General features: G+C 48.5%; 1 long non-coding RNA gene across 1 annotated transcript; it reads left to right on the top strand.

The window, feature by feature from the left end:
- Nucleotides 1–9,687: 9,687 nt before the first annotated feature.
- On the top strand, nt 9,688–10,813 carry LOC308636471. The gene is made up of 3 exons (XR_014019420.1): nt 9,688–9,816; nt 10,098–10,296; nt 10,707–10,813. It is a non-coding gene; the product is annotated as an uncharacterized lncRNA (long non-coding RNA).
- Nucleotides 10,814–11,607: the final 794 nt, after the last annotated feature.

The raw sequence follows: 11,607 nt of genomic DNA, 5'->3' as shown, positions 1-11,607 counted from the left end.
GTGGGCCACCACATCTGGCTTTCTTCTTCTACCTTTGAGTTTAGTTTCTTCTTCTTTTTTCTAGTTCCTTAAGGTGGTTAGCATTTATTTCATTCATTTATTTATTTAGCTGGCAATGGAACTTTATTTATTTATTTATTTATTTATTTATTTATTTATTTATTTATTTATTTATATGCGGTGCTGAGGATTGAACCCAGAGGGCCTCACACATGCCAGGCAAATGTGCTACCACTGAGCCCCAGCCCCAGCCCGCATTCTTGTACTTTTAATGTAAGCATTGATGCCTGTGAATTTTCCCTCTCAGTCCTGCATCCCATATATTTTGGTCTGTTGTATTTTCACTTTCATTCACAGTATTTTCTAATTTACTCTTTGATTTCTTCTTTGATCTATCGATTGTGTAAGAGTATGATGTCTAATTCCCCCACATATTCGTGAATTTTCCGGTTTTACTTTTGTTATTGATGTCTAACTTGATGCCGTTTTGGATGGAAAGGATACTTGGTACGATATCTATTTCTTTAATCTATTGAGACTTAACTTGTAGCCTAACATGTAGTTTATTCTGTAAGTGTTGCCTTTGGGCTTGATAGAAATGTGTGCTGTATTTGTTGGGCATAGCGTTTCTGTAGGTACCTGTAATATCTAGTTGGTTTATTATCGTATTCTTAAGGTCCTCTATTTATTTATCTTCTGTCTGGTTGTTCCATCCATTACTGAGAGTAGGGTACGGAAGCTTCTAACCATTATTGTAGAACTCTCTGTTCCTCCCTTCGATTCTGTCTGTTTTTTGCTTAAGATATTCCTATGGTCTGTCCTTGGGTATACACATATTTATAGTTGTCATATTTTCTTCTTGGATTCAAACTTTCATTATCTTTCATTAATAGATAATGTCCTTTTTTTTTTGCCTCTTGTAACCTTTTTGATTTAAATCTATTTTTTTTTCCTGATATTAGGTCTATTAGTCAACTCTTCATCATTGTGACCAAAAAAATCTGAGCAGAACCACTTTAGAGGAGGAAAAGTTAATTTGGGACCACGGTTTCAGGGATTCACTGTTTCATGGTTGGCTGAGACCATTGTTCTGGGCCTGAAGTCAGGCAGAACCTTACGGTGGAAAAGCAAACAGAGGAGAGCTGCTGTGCTCATGTCAGCTGGATACAGAAAGAGAAGAAGCCAAACACAGATCCCTGATATTTGAAGGATAGTGTGGTTTCTTCTTTAAAAAATTTTTTTTTTTTTAGTTGTAGATGGACACAATACCTTTATTTTATTTGTTTTTATTTTTATGTGGTGCCAGGGATCCAACTCTGTGCCTCACCCATTCCAGGCAAGCGCTCTCCCACTGAACTATAATGGCAGACTGCTCTTCCTGATTTCTGCATATTCTTGCACAAACTGTTCCAGGAACACCTGCCCATGGCTGGGGGTAGGAAATGGACAACTGCTATGGAGCTAAAAGCTCAAATTGATCAACACTGACTGCAATCTAGCATGCATTCAACCCTTCTCCTGGAAGTTGAAAGTTCTCAAGGGATTCTGGAATCCCAGAATACTAGCACAGCCAGATTTTTCTGTGCTCATATTTGTCTAGGTGGGGAGACAGATTTCTGGTGCTTCACTGTATTTCCCGAGATCTCCACCCAGAATTTGATGCATCTTACAGGTGAGAAGCACATGGGTTTAAGAAAAGACTGGTGGGCTGGATAATGTGGACTCAGCAGTGTTGCCCCCAGTGGATAGGTTGATGTCCGAATCCCCATACTTCAGAATGTGATGGTATTTGGGCACGGAGTCTTAGAAAGAGGACATTAAATTTAAGGGAGGTATTGAGAAGGGGCCTGCATCCAGGATGTCTGGTGTCCTCATGAGGAGAGGGAAATAGAGTGACAACCATGTAAGATCCCCCCCCCCACACAAGGAACAAGCTGAAACCAACACTTCTAATAGATCCTGATGTCAGACTTCTAGCCTCTGTCATTTAAGCTTGTGGTATTTTGTTTTTTTATCCCCAGAAAACTAGTATGGTGTGGGAGACCAACCTTGCATGTGACTGAGTCACACTCCCCGGCTGGGTGCTGAGGTGCTCAGTCTCAGAAATGTGGCAGAGCTCTCCCCACCCTTCTTGGGTGCGAGGGTCGGTGTCTCCTGCATGGGTGTGTCTTGCTACAGCCCCATGGGTGAAGCTACGCTCACCTGTTCCTTTGTAATCTAACCCCTTGCCCTGTTTAGGATAGAATCTTCCATGGAAGTGCCTTGTGTGTGTCCCCTCTTCTTACTGTGCCCTGGGGTGTGGCCTACCCAGGTGTCAGTCAACCTGCTGACAGTGGACATCATGAAGACAGACTCAGCCCCCTGAAACCTGACCCCTTGACTCATTTGAATAGCTTCTCCTCAATAAAAGGGGTCAGCGCATGCTCTCACTCTGTCTCTTCCTGTGGACCCTTAAGGTCAGAGGAGCCGTCACACAACCCCAAAGAAAAAGGTATTTGTGTCTCTTGTGTGGTTATTTTGCGCAGCCCAGTCAGCCCAGTTCAACTAGAGTGACCCCTGAGCCTTTTAGTCTCAAGAACTGAAACCTGGTTGTATAGGAAGTCTCTCTCAGCTCACTCCTGGAACCGATCCCCCATAAATACTGAGAGAAGGCACCCCCCCGTACATAATACACACACATGCACATTTTCTACTAATGAGCACATGTACATATATTCATATACGCATGTGTGTACATAGTAATATAAACAAACGTATATAACTACATACACAATTATATATAAACACATTTTGCCAGAGTGCAATAAGGAGTGAAGGAGATATAGAAATCATTCAGGTTTGAAAGGAAAAAAAATATATCTTTATTCTTAGACAAACATAATTGCTATACGGAAAATCCTATATATAGAAAATTCCATGGGATTTACATATAAGCTATTGGAACTAACAGGAGACTTTAATAAGATCCCAGGACACGGGATCAATATACACCATGGGTGGATTTTGTATATCATATATTGATTGCATTTTTCTAAATATTAGTAACAAACCACAAATTGAAATTCTCATAATTTGCAGGGCTCTCAAAAATATGAAAAGGGAATAAATCTGACAAAAGGTTTGAAAGACTTATATAATGAAAATTTAAAAAAAAAAGCATTGCTAAGATAAGTTAAAGAAATCTTAAGTTGGGCTGGGATTGTGGCCCAGCGGTAGAGCGCTCGCCTAGCACGGGCGGGACCCGGGTTCGATCCTCAGCACCACAGAAGAATAAAGGCATTGTGTGTGTCCATCTATACCTAAAAAATAAATATTAAAAAAATAAATAAAAATAAAAATCTTAAGTAAAAGGAGAGATAGACTATGCTTATAGATCAGAAATCTCAATATCAAGTTGCCAAAGAGCTGTTGGAGGCTCACATTGCCTGCTTTAGAACTAGCCTTAAAACCAGACTAGAAAAGAGGGTGTGTATGGGCTGGGGATGTGGCTCAAGCGGTAGCGCGCTCGTCTGGCATGCGTGCGGCCCGGGTTCGATCCTCAGCACCACATACCAACAAAGATGTTGTGTCCGCCGAGAACTAAAAAATAAATATTAAAAAAAAAAAAATTCTCTCTCTCACTCTCTCTCCTCTCTCACTCTCTCTTTAAAAAAAAAAAAAAAAAAAAAGAAAAGAGGGTGTGTTTGGGCCGGGGCTGTGGCTCAGTGGTAGAACGCTAGCACGTGTGAGGCCCTGGGTTCGATTCTCAGCATCACATAAAAATAAGTAAAATAAAGGTATTATGTCCGTCTACAACTAAAAAAATAATTATGTAAAAAAGGGTGTGGTTTTAGTATGGGGCAGAATAAAGACTCTAGAAATGGAACCTAAAGTCTGGACAAGTCATTTTCAACAAGGTGCAAAGGCAATTGATAAAGAATCATTTTTTTCTTTTCTTTTTTCAATTTCCCCTCCCTCCCTCCCTCCCTCCCTCCCTCCCTTCCTTCCTCCCTCCCTCCCTCCCTTTTTTTGGTACTGAGGATTGAACTCAGGGGTGCTTAACCACTGAGCCACATCCTCAGCCCTATTGTTTTTTATTTTGAGACAAAGTCTCGATAAGTTGCTGAGGCTGGCTTTGAACTCGTGATCCTCCTCTGCCTCATCCTCCAGAGCCTCTGGGATTACAGGTGTGGGCCACCACACCCGGCTCAATTTCATTTTTGAGACAGGGTTTGCTAAATTGCCCAGGCTGGCCTTGAACTTGTGATCCTCCTTCTCAGCCTTCTGAGTAGCTAGAATTACAAGGCATGTGCCCCCATGCCCAGCTAAAGATTACCTAATGGCTCTGGAACAATTTGAAATCTGTGTGCAAAAAAAAAAAAATTGTAATGATAATTTGGGTCCATATCCTATGCCATATACCCCCCAAAAGGATCATAGACCTAAATGTAAAACCCAAAGCCAAAATTTCTAAGAAGGAAACATTTGATAAAAAAAAAAAAATCTTGGTTAGGCAAACACTTCTTAGATACAACACTGAAAGCATAAACCAGAAAGTTTTAAAAAAGATAAATTAACTTCATTCAAATTAAAAACTTTTGCTTTTCAATAGATGCTGTTAAGAGGATGAAGAGTCAAGCCCCAGAGCAGAAGGACATATTTGAAAATCATTTATAATCAGTAGAGGAAGGAGAAGAGGGAGGGGAAGGGAAGTCGAAGGGGGATGGGGATTAAAATCAAGTTCCATGCAGGTATGTCAAAATATACCCCTTTATAGGTAAACCTATAAAGCTCTAATTGTTTGAAATAGATTTCATCCAGAATATATAAAGAGCTCTCAAAATCCAATAAGAAGAATATAAACAATCCACTTTTTCAAAAATGGGCAAAAGTTCTGAACAGGTTCTTCATCAAATAACCTATTGTGGATGGCAAATGAGCACAAGAAAGATGCTCAGTGTCGTTACGGAGGAATATAAAAACCTTAACGAGGTACCACTGCACACCTGGGCTACAATGAAAAAGACCGACGGTACCCAGGGTTGACAAGAAGGTGGAACGACTGGACTCTCATTCTTGGCTGGTCAGAATGTAGACAGTAAATCCCTTTTGAAAATAATCTGGCAGGTTCTTAAATTTTAAACATCCCTCCAAGATGAGATAGCGATTCCACCGTTAGGAAAGAATGAAGGGACATGTTCACACCAGCACGTGCATCAGTGGTTATGAGAGCTGGATTTGTGATCATCGGAAACAGCTGAGATGTCAATCAACGAGCAACTGCCATCCTCCACCCAAATGGGGTGTTACCAGAAGGTGGTACTCAGCCATAACGAGGAACGAGGCGCTAGGGAGGCATGCACCTGTAGTCTCAGCCACCTGAGGCAGGAGGATTGCTTCCGCCTGGGAATTTGAGGCCAGCCTGGGCAACCTAGAGAAATCCTGGCTCAAATAAAGGGATAGGGCTGGGGGTGTAGCTAGTGGCAGAGCACCTGCCTTGACTGCATCAGGCCCTGGGTTTCACCCCTGGCACTGCAAAAACATTAGCAATACAGGGCATCCCCAGGGAAGGGAGGGGCAGGGGGTGGGAAAGACAGGAGGACGCCTCAGACAGAGCTCTCCTGTGCTCCCGGCCAGTGGAACTCCATGTCATGCAACCCTCGAGAATGGGATCCTGATGAGGGTAGGTGACACTCCATGTACGTAGAATATGTCAAAGTACCCTCTACTGTCACGTTGACCTAGAAAGAACAATTTTTTTAAAAAATAGATAAATAAATAAAGCATGTGTCACACCCAGCTCACCTTCCTGCCTTTTCCTCCTGCGCTGACCTGGTCAACCCCACACACATGGACCCTTATTCACGTGTTTATCATCTGTCTCCGCATCACCTTCAGGACAGGGGTATTTGGTCTGTTTTCTCCTGTGCTGTAGAGAGCCCACCTTCTGGTAAAGATAACGAAGCTGGGAAAACGCATGTGTTGAAATCGAATATTTGAATGCAGAAAATCACACTTGGAATGGTGCAAGAAATGATTTAGGGCTGGGGATGTAGCTCAGTGGGTAGCGGGCTTGCCTTGCATGCACAAGGCCCTGGGTTCCATCCCCAGCACTAATAATAATAATAATAATAATTTAACAAAGGGCCTTGTTTAAAACTGGTGGAGTTCCAGGGCTGGGGTTGTGGCTCAGAGGTGGAGCGCTTGCCTGGCATGCATGAGGCACTGGGTTGGATCCTGAGCACCACATAAAAATAAAATAAAGGGCTGGGGATGTGGCTCAAGCGGTAGCGCGCTCGCCTGGCATGCGTGCGGCCAGGTTCCATCCTCAGCACCACATACCAACAAAGATGTTGTGTCCGCCGAGAACTAAAAAATAAATATTAAAAAAAAAAATCTCTCTCTTTCCCTCTCTCTGTCTCACACTCTCTCTTAAAAAAATAAATAAAATAAAGATATTGTATCCACCTAAAACTAAAAATTAAATATTTTTTAAAAGGCGGGTGGAGTTTATTCTTTTTCTCTTCTTTTTAAAGCCTGAAGCATTGCAGATGCGGTTCAAGTTCACCGGCTGCATCACCCCGCCCCCCGGCCCCCGCCCCCTGAAGTCACCAGTATTGGCAATCTGGTGAGTTTGTGATTCCAGCTCATTTTTATTTATTTTTTTTAATTTCACCTACCTCCATGGGGGCTGACGGTGGTACTGGGGCTGTCTTGGGTCTGAGTTCTAGTTGACATGCATGGAGCCACACACGGTCCCCGGCCCTCCTTCTCCCCCAGCCTGTTTGCGAGAGGCCTGTGGGTCGGCCCATTCCGTGTCCTGTCCTGAGGGTGCATCAGGGTTCATCCTCGCAGCTGTGCCAGGCCAAGTGTGGGCAGGAAGAGATGGAGCCTGTGCACAGGGAAGAACTGAAGGAAAGGCCTCTGGAGAGGTGCCCACCGGACAAAGGACAGCAGCATTCTGTGTCTCCCCAGCTTTGCTCACCTGAGATTCAAGTCTTCGCTCACGTTTGGTGACCACCTGTGGGGCAGCAGCTGGGGACATCCCCAGATACTGCTACTCCAGATCTAGTTTTGCCTAAGAAGCCGGGGGGGGGGTGACTTTTGATCTTCAAGTGAGTGCACCTCCCAAGGGAGGTCCCCGAGCCCAGCCAGCCCATCACCAGGGACCTCCCCCTGCCCTGGGTCCCCTCCATGGGTCAGCAGGGGCTCCTTATGGAACCAGGTGCCATTCACAGGACAATACGGGGCACAGATTCCTGGTGAGGCTCCACTCCCTCCCTGGTGGGCCGTGTCTCTGGGTCCTACCTGTCACAGCAGCTGAGCCCCACCTGAGGCTCACCCTGCCCCCCAGAGGCCCTGAGCCGGTTTGGGGTCCGCCCAGAGGGTGGGGAGCCCTGGGGAGGGCCTGTGGGGTCACTTGCAGAAACAGTACTTTCTGCAGGAAGGACAGAAGTGCCCGCCTTTTCTCTCACTTCCTTTTTGGGGCCTGGGAGGGTCGGCCTGCGAGTGGCCAGCTGCTATTTATGGGCCTCGGCTGCCGTGTGAAACCTGTCCCTCCCGGGAGGAAAGAGTGGTGGCAGTGGTGAGGGGGGCTGCAGCAGGTGACACGGTCCTGGGTCTGGGGCCCCATCTGCCCAGGTGCGGTGGCCATCCAGTGGGAGAAGACACTCCAGGAGGCCAGGGTGGCCCTGTCATTCCAACGCCCCTCGTCTCCTTCGGGTGACAGGGTCCCCCGTTGGGAGCAGGAGTGACAGGAGTCATTTCTGAGGGTCACTGAGCATCTTTCCTCACCCCGACTGTTCCCGGGCCGTGGCTGGGGGAGGGGGGACTCCTCGTGTCACCCCCGGGTGGTTTGCGGGTAGAAGGAGGGACTGGGAGGGGGGCTGCCCAGACGTGAGACTCACTCACATCTGGAGCCTCAAAATCTGCATGGGGCAAAGGAGCAGAGCTGCCCTGCCTCCCTCCGGGGACTTTTCTGATCTTTCTTTCTGTGCCATCGGGATCCCTCTGGGGTGCTCAACGTCACCTGATTTTACTAGAATACAGATGGCCTCTCTCCTCTGTCCCTTCTTCCTTCCCAATAGTACTTGTTGAGCCACACACACTGATGGAAGGACGGTCAGAGTGGTCTTCATGGGCAAGGTGAGATTTGTAGAAGATGGTGAGTCGCCCAAGCAAATGTCCGGACAAAGAGCATTCCAGAAAGAGGTTAACGGCATGTGCAAAGGTCCTGAGGTAGGAGCATGAGCCACACGCTTGAGGTTCAGAGCGGGTAGAGGTGGAGCGGGGGGAAGAGTCAAGCTCAGCGCCTGGCACTCAGCGATTACCCAGGAAACACAAGCTGTGGCCAGGACAGTGACAGTAGCTGCCACTCACCACGGCCTCAGGCAGTTGGTTCTCTCACCATCTCCAAATCTCCTCGGTCAAGTGCATGCATTTTACCCCCACCCCAGCTCTACCGCTCTCTCCAGACCCAAGACTTCCTCTCTGAACCTCTACTCCCTTCCAGACGTGGGGGAGAGATGGGTGGGCTGAGGAAGCCGCGGTGCTGCACTGCTCTCTAGGGAACGCCAGCACAGGCGAACCGCTGAGTCTGAAGAAGTGGCCGACTGTGTTCACTGCCGTGCTTGGGGACCTAGCTGGGCTCTGAGGGAGTTGAGCAGGTGGCTACCCAGAGTCAGGCTGGCATAGCACAGCCTACCCCCACTGCAGGATCAGCCACCGTTGGGGATGGGAGCCCAAGCTTCTGAGAGTTGAGAGCCACCCTGATCTCAGAGGAGGTTGTTCCTGGAAGCAAAGATCCAGGATGTATGCATGTTTTCTGTGGCTATAACAAAATGCTTGAGATCAGGCATAGTGTTCTTAGAGAGAGAGAGAGAGAGAGAGAGAGAGAGAGAGAGGGGACAGTAGTACCAGGTCCCTGATATGTTGCTTTCACAAGGATTTAACAAGCCCCAGGGGACTGTGAGAGCCAGGCCAGGGTGGCCTGCCTGGACACGTACTATCCAGAAGGACCCTGGATTTCTCTAAAGTATGCTGGGAATTAGAGCAATGCATTGCTCTCTGTAGTGAGCTGCTCTCTCGCCCACATGCCCAGATAGCTGGACGCCGGTCACACGAGAAAGAAAACAGACTAAACAAATCAATGATTCGTGGCTTCTGTAAGCAAACCCATAAACCCCCTCCCTGTAGTAACTGGGATGGCTCAGTAACCTCGGGGAGGAAGGTGCGGGTCCAGGCAGCCCTTTTGAGGGGCAGAGGCACTCGGGTCCAGCCTGCTGCCACTGGATCTCCCCCATAAACACTTCTCAAGGAACTATATGGGCACCATATTCCTTCTCTGGGTCTCTTCCTTGATCTCTCGGCCTCCCAGTCCACGGCTCTGCCATAAATAAGCTGCAAATGTCACACGGGGTAATTTATAAGGAATAGAAATTTATTAACCTCCCAGGCCTGGTGGCTGGGAAGTCCACGGGGCTGGCTACTTGGCATCTGCTGAGCGTCCCACTGGTGCATGGTTACGGGGCACAGGGTGAGCCAGAGCGTGGGGGCTAACTCTTCCTACAAAGGCACTAACACAATGGTGGGGTCCCCTGGCTTCCTCATGAGGTCCCAGAGGCCACCAACATGTGAATCTGAGGATTAAGTTTCTAACACATGAACCTGGGGGACACTTCACAGCATAGCACAGGGCTTTTCCCCCAGGGACAGGGGAGACCTGGGGTCTCACATCGAATTGGGCCGTGGAGGCATCTGCCTGTTGATTCTGCGGAAGGAAGAAGAGCTCATGGTCCGAGCTTTCCCCTCACTCAGTCCTCGAGACAGCCCTGCAAGGTAAGAACCATCATCCCACTTACAGGTGGGGACACCCAGGCTCCAAGAAATCATATGTTTTGCCCCAAATGTCCCAGCTGCTAAGTGGCAGAACAGGACTTGAATCCAGGTCTTGAAATGATCCAAGGCCTTGTTAGGACTCCTGGGCTCAGCTGGTGGGAGGGTGGAGTGGTACAAACACTGCGGAAAGTTGGAAAGTCATTAAGCGACGTGGCAACGTTCCCTAAAGCCAAACACATACTTCCCGCCCAAATGTAACCATCCCAAATATCCATTAACAGGAGGGTGGATGAAAGAACGGCGGCGGGTACTCACAGAATGGAATACTACACAGCCAAGAAAATGAAGCGCACTGCTGCACACAGCACAGATGAATCTCACAGGCTTGATGTCGAGAGAAAGAATCCAGACCCGAACAAACAGATGTGGCACGGTTCAAGGAGTTCACGGTCAGGCAAGAGGTCATCTCCAGGGACAGAGGTGACTTGGTGGGAAGGGCAAGGAACAGAACCCTGCTATGGGGCCCGAGATCCGTGTTCCTCGTGGGCGCTGAGATTGCGTGGGTCTAGTCACGTGGGAAAGTCCTGGAAGCTGTCTTCCTGAGAGAGAAAAACAGACCAGTCCTCTGTGCTCTGCGGATGCGGAGTTCCACGCGGGTCATAGGGAAATGAAGCCCAGGCTCCGCGGCTCTGTCTTTGAAGACCCTCTCTGCTCTCCCCACGGACCCCCTGTCCCTCACGGGGCTCACCTGGGGCGGGGAGGGGGGACACCACGGGGGCCACAGGGCTGGAGGTGAAGCTGCCAGAGAGGACCCAAGAGATTAGCTGATGGAACTTTCCAGAAAGCCTATCACAGGGCGGGTCTCTTCCCACTCCGCTTTGAACTTGCAGGCTGGAGGGAGAGGCCAGGACTGTCCGCCACATCCAGGGAGACCTGACCCTGACCATCTGAGGGCTGTCGTGTGCTGGCCACCCTGCTCCGTGTCATCTCAGAGGAGGCCCATGGCGGCCCAGGAAGAAGGTGACAGAACGAGGCTCAGGGCCCTGGGTTCCATCCCCAGAACTGCAGGACCCGGGGGGGAGGGGGCGGAGAGGGGGGGAGAGTGCACAGGGGCCCACCACCATAGGGCCCAGCTACACCCCTCTCCAGTATTCAGCCTGAGGAATTCAAGTCGGCCTGCGACAGTGACTCACGCACACCCGTGCTCACAGCAGCCCAGTTCACGGTAGCCCCACCTGGGGGAACCCCATCCATGTCCCATCAGTGGGCGAGGGGATAAGGCAGACGTCCGTTGAGATCCTGAGCACCAGGGCCCAAGAGGGGAACGGAGGTACTTAGAAAGTCAAGGAACTGTCACTGTGTGGTCTGGACAAGGGTCCCCCCAGGTCCACGTGTTGAAGGGTGAGTTTCCAGTCCATGGGGCTGCAGAGTGACACTTGGATCCCACGGCCACCCCATCGCCTGATGTCTCAAGGCTGAGCTCAACCAACGGCTCAGTTTGAGTGTTTTTGTCTTGAATTGGTTTCCGTAGATGTGTGTGTGTGTGTGTGTGTGTTTAATTTTTAGGAGGACACAATATCTTTATTTTACATTTATGTGGTGCTGAGGATCGAACCCAGTGCCTCATGCATGCTAGGAGAGCGCTCTATCCCCGAGCCACGACCCCAGCCCTAGATATGGTTTTGTTATTGGATTTTTGCTTTTGTTTCGGCGCTGGGGATTGAACCCAGGGGATGCTTTACCCCAGAGTCCACTTTTTAAATTTTTAAACTTTTCAGACAGTCTCCGCTA

Source organism: Spermophilus citellus (genome assembly GCF_964194105.1).
Source record: "Spermophilus citellus genome assembly, chromosome: 17".
NCBI classification, from domain to species: Eukaryota; Metazoa; Chordata; class Mammalia; order Rodentia; family Sciuridae; genus Spermophilus; species Spermophilus citellus.
This window is presented reverse-complemented; position numbering and strand designations above follow the sequence as displayed.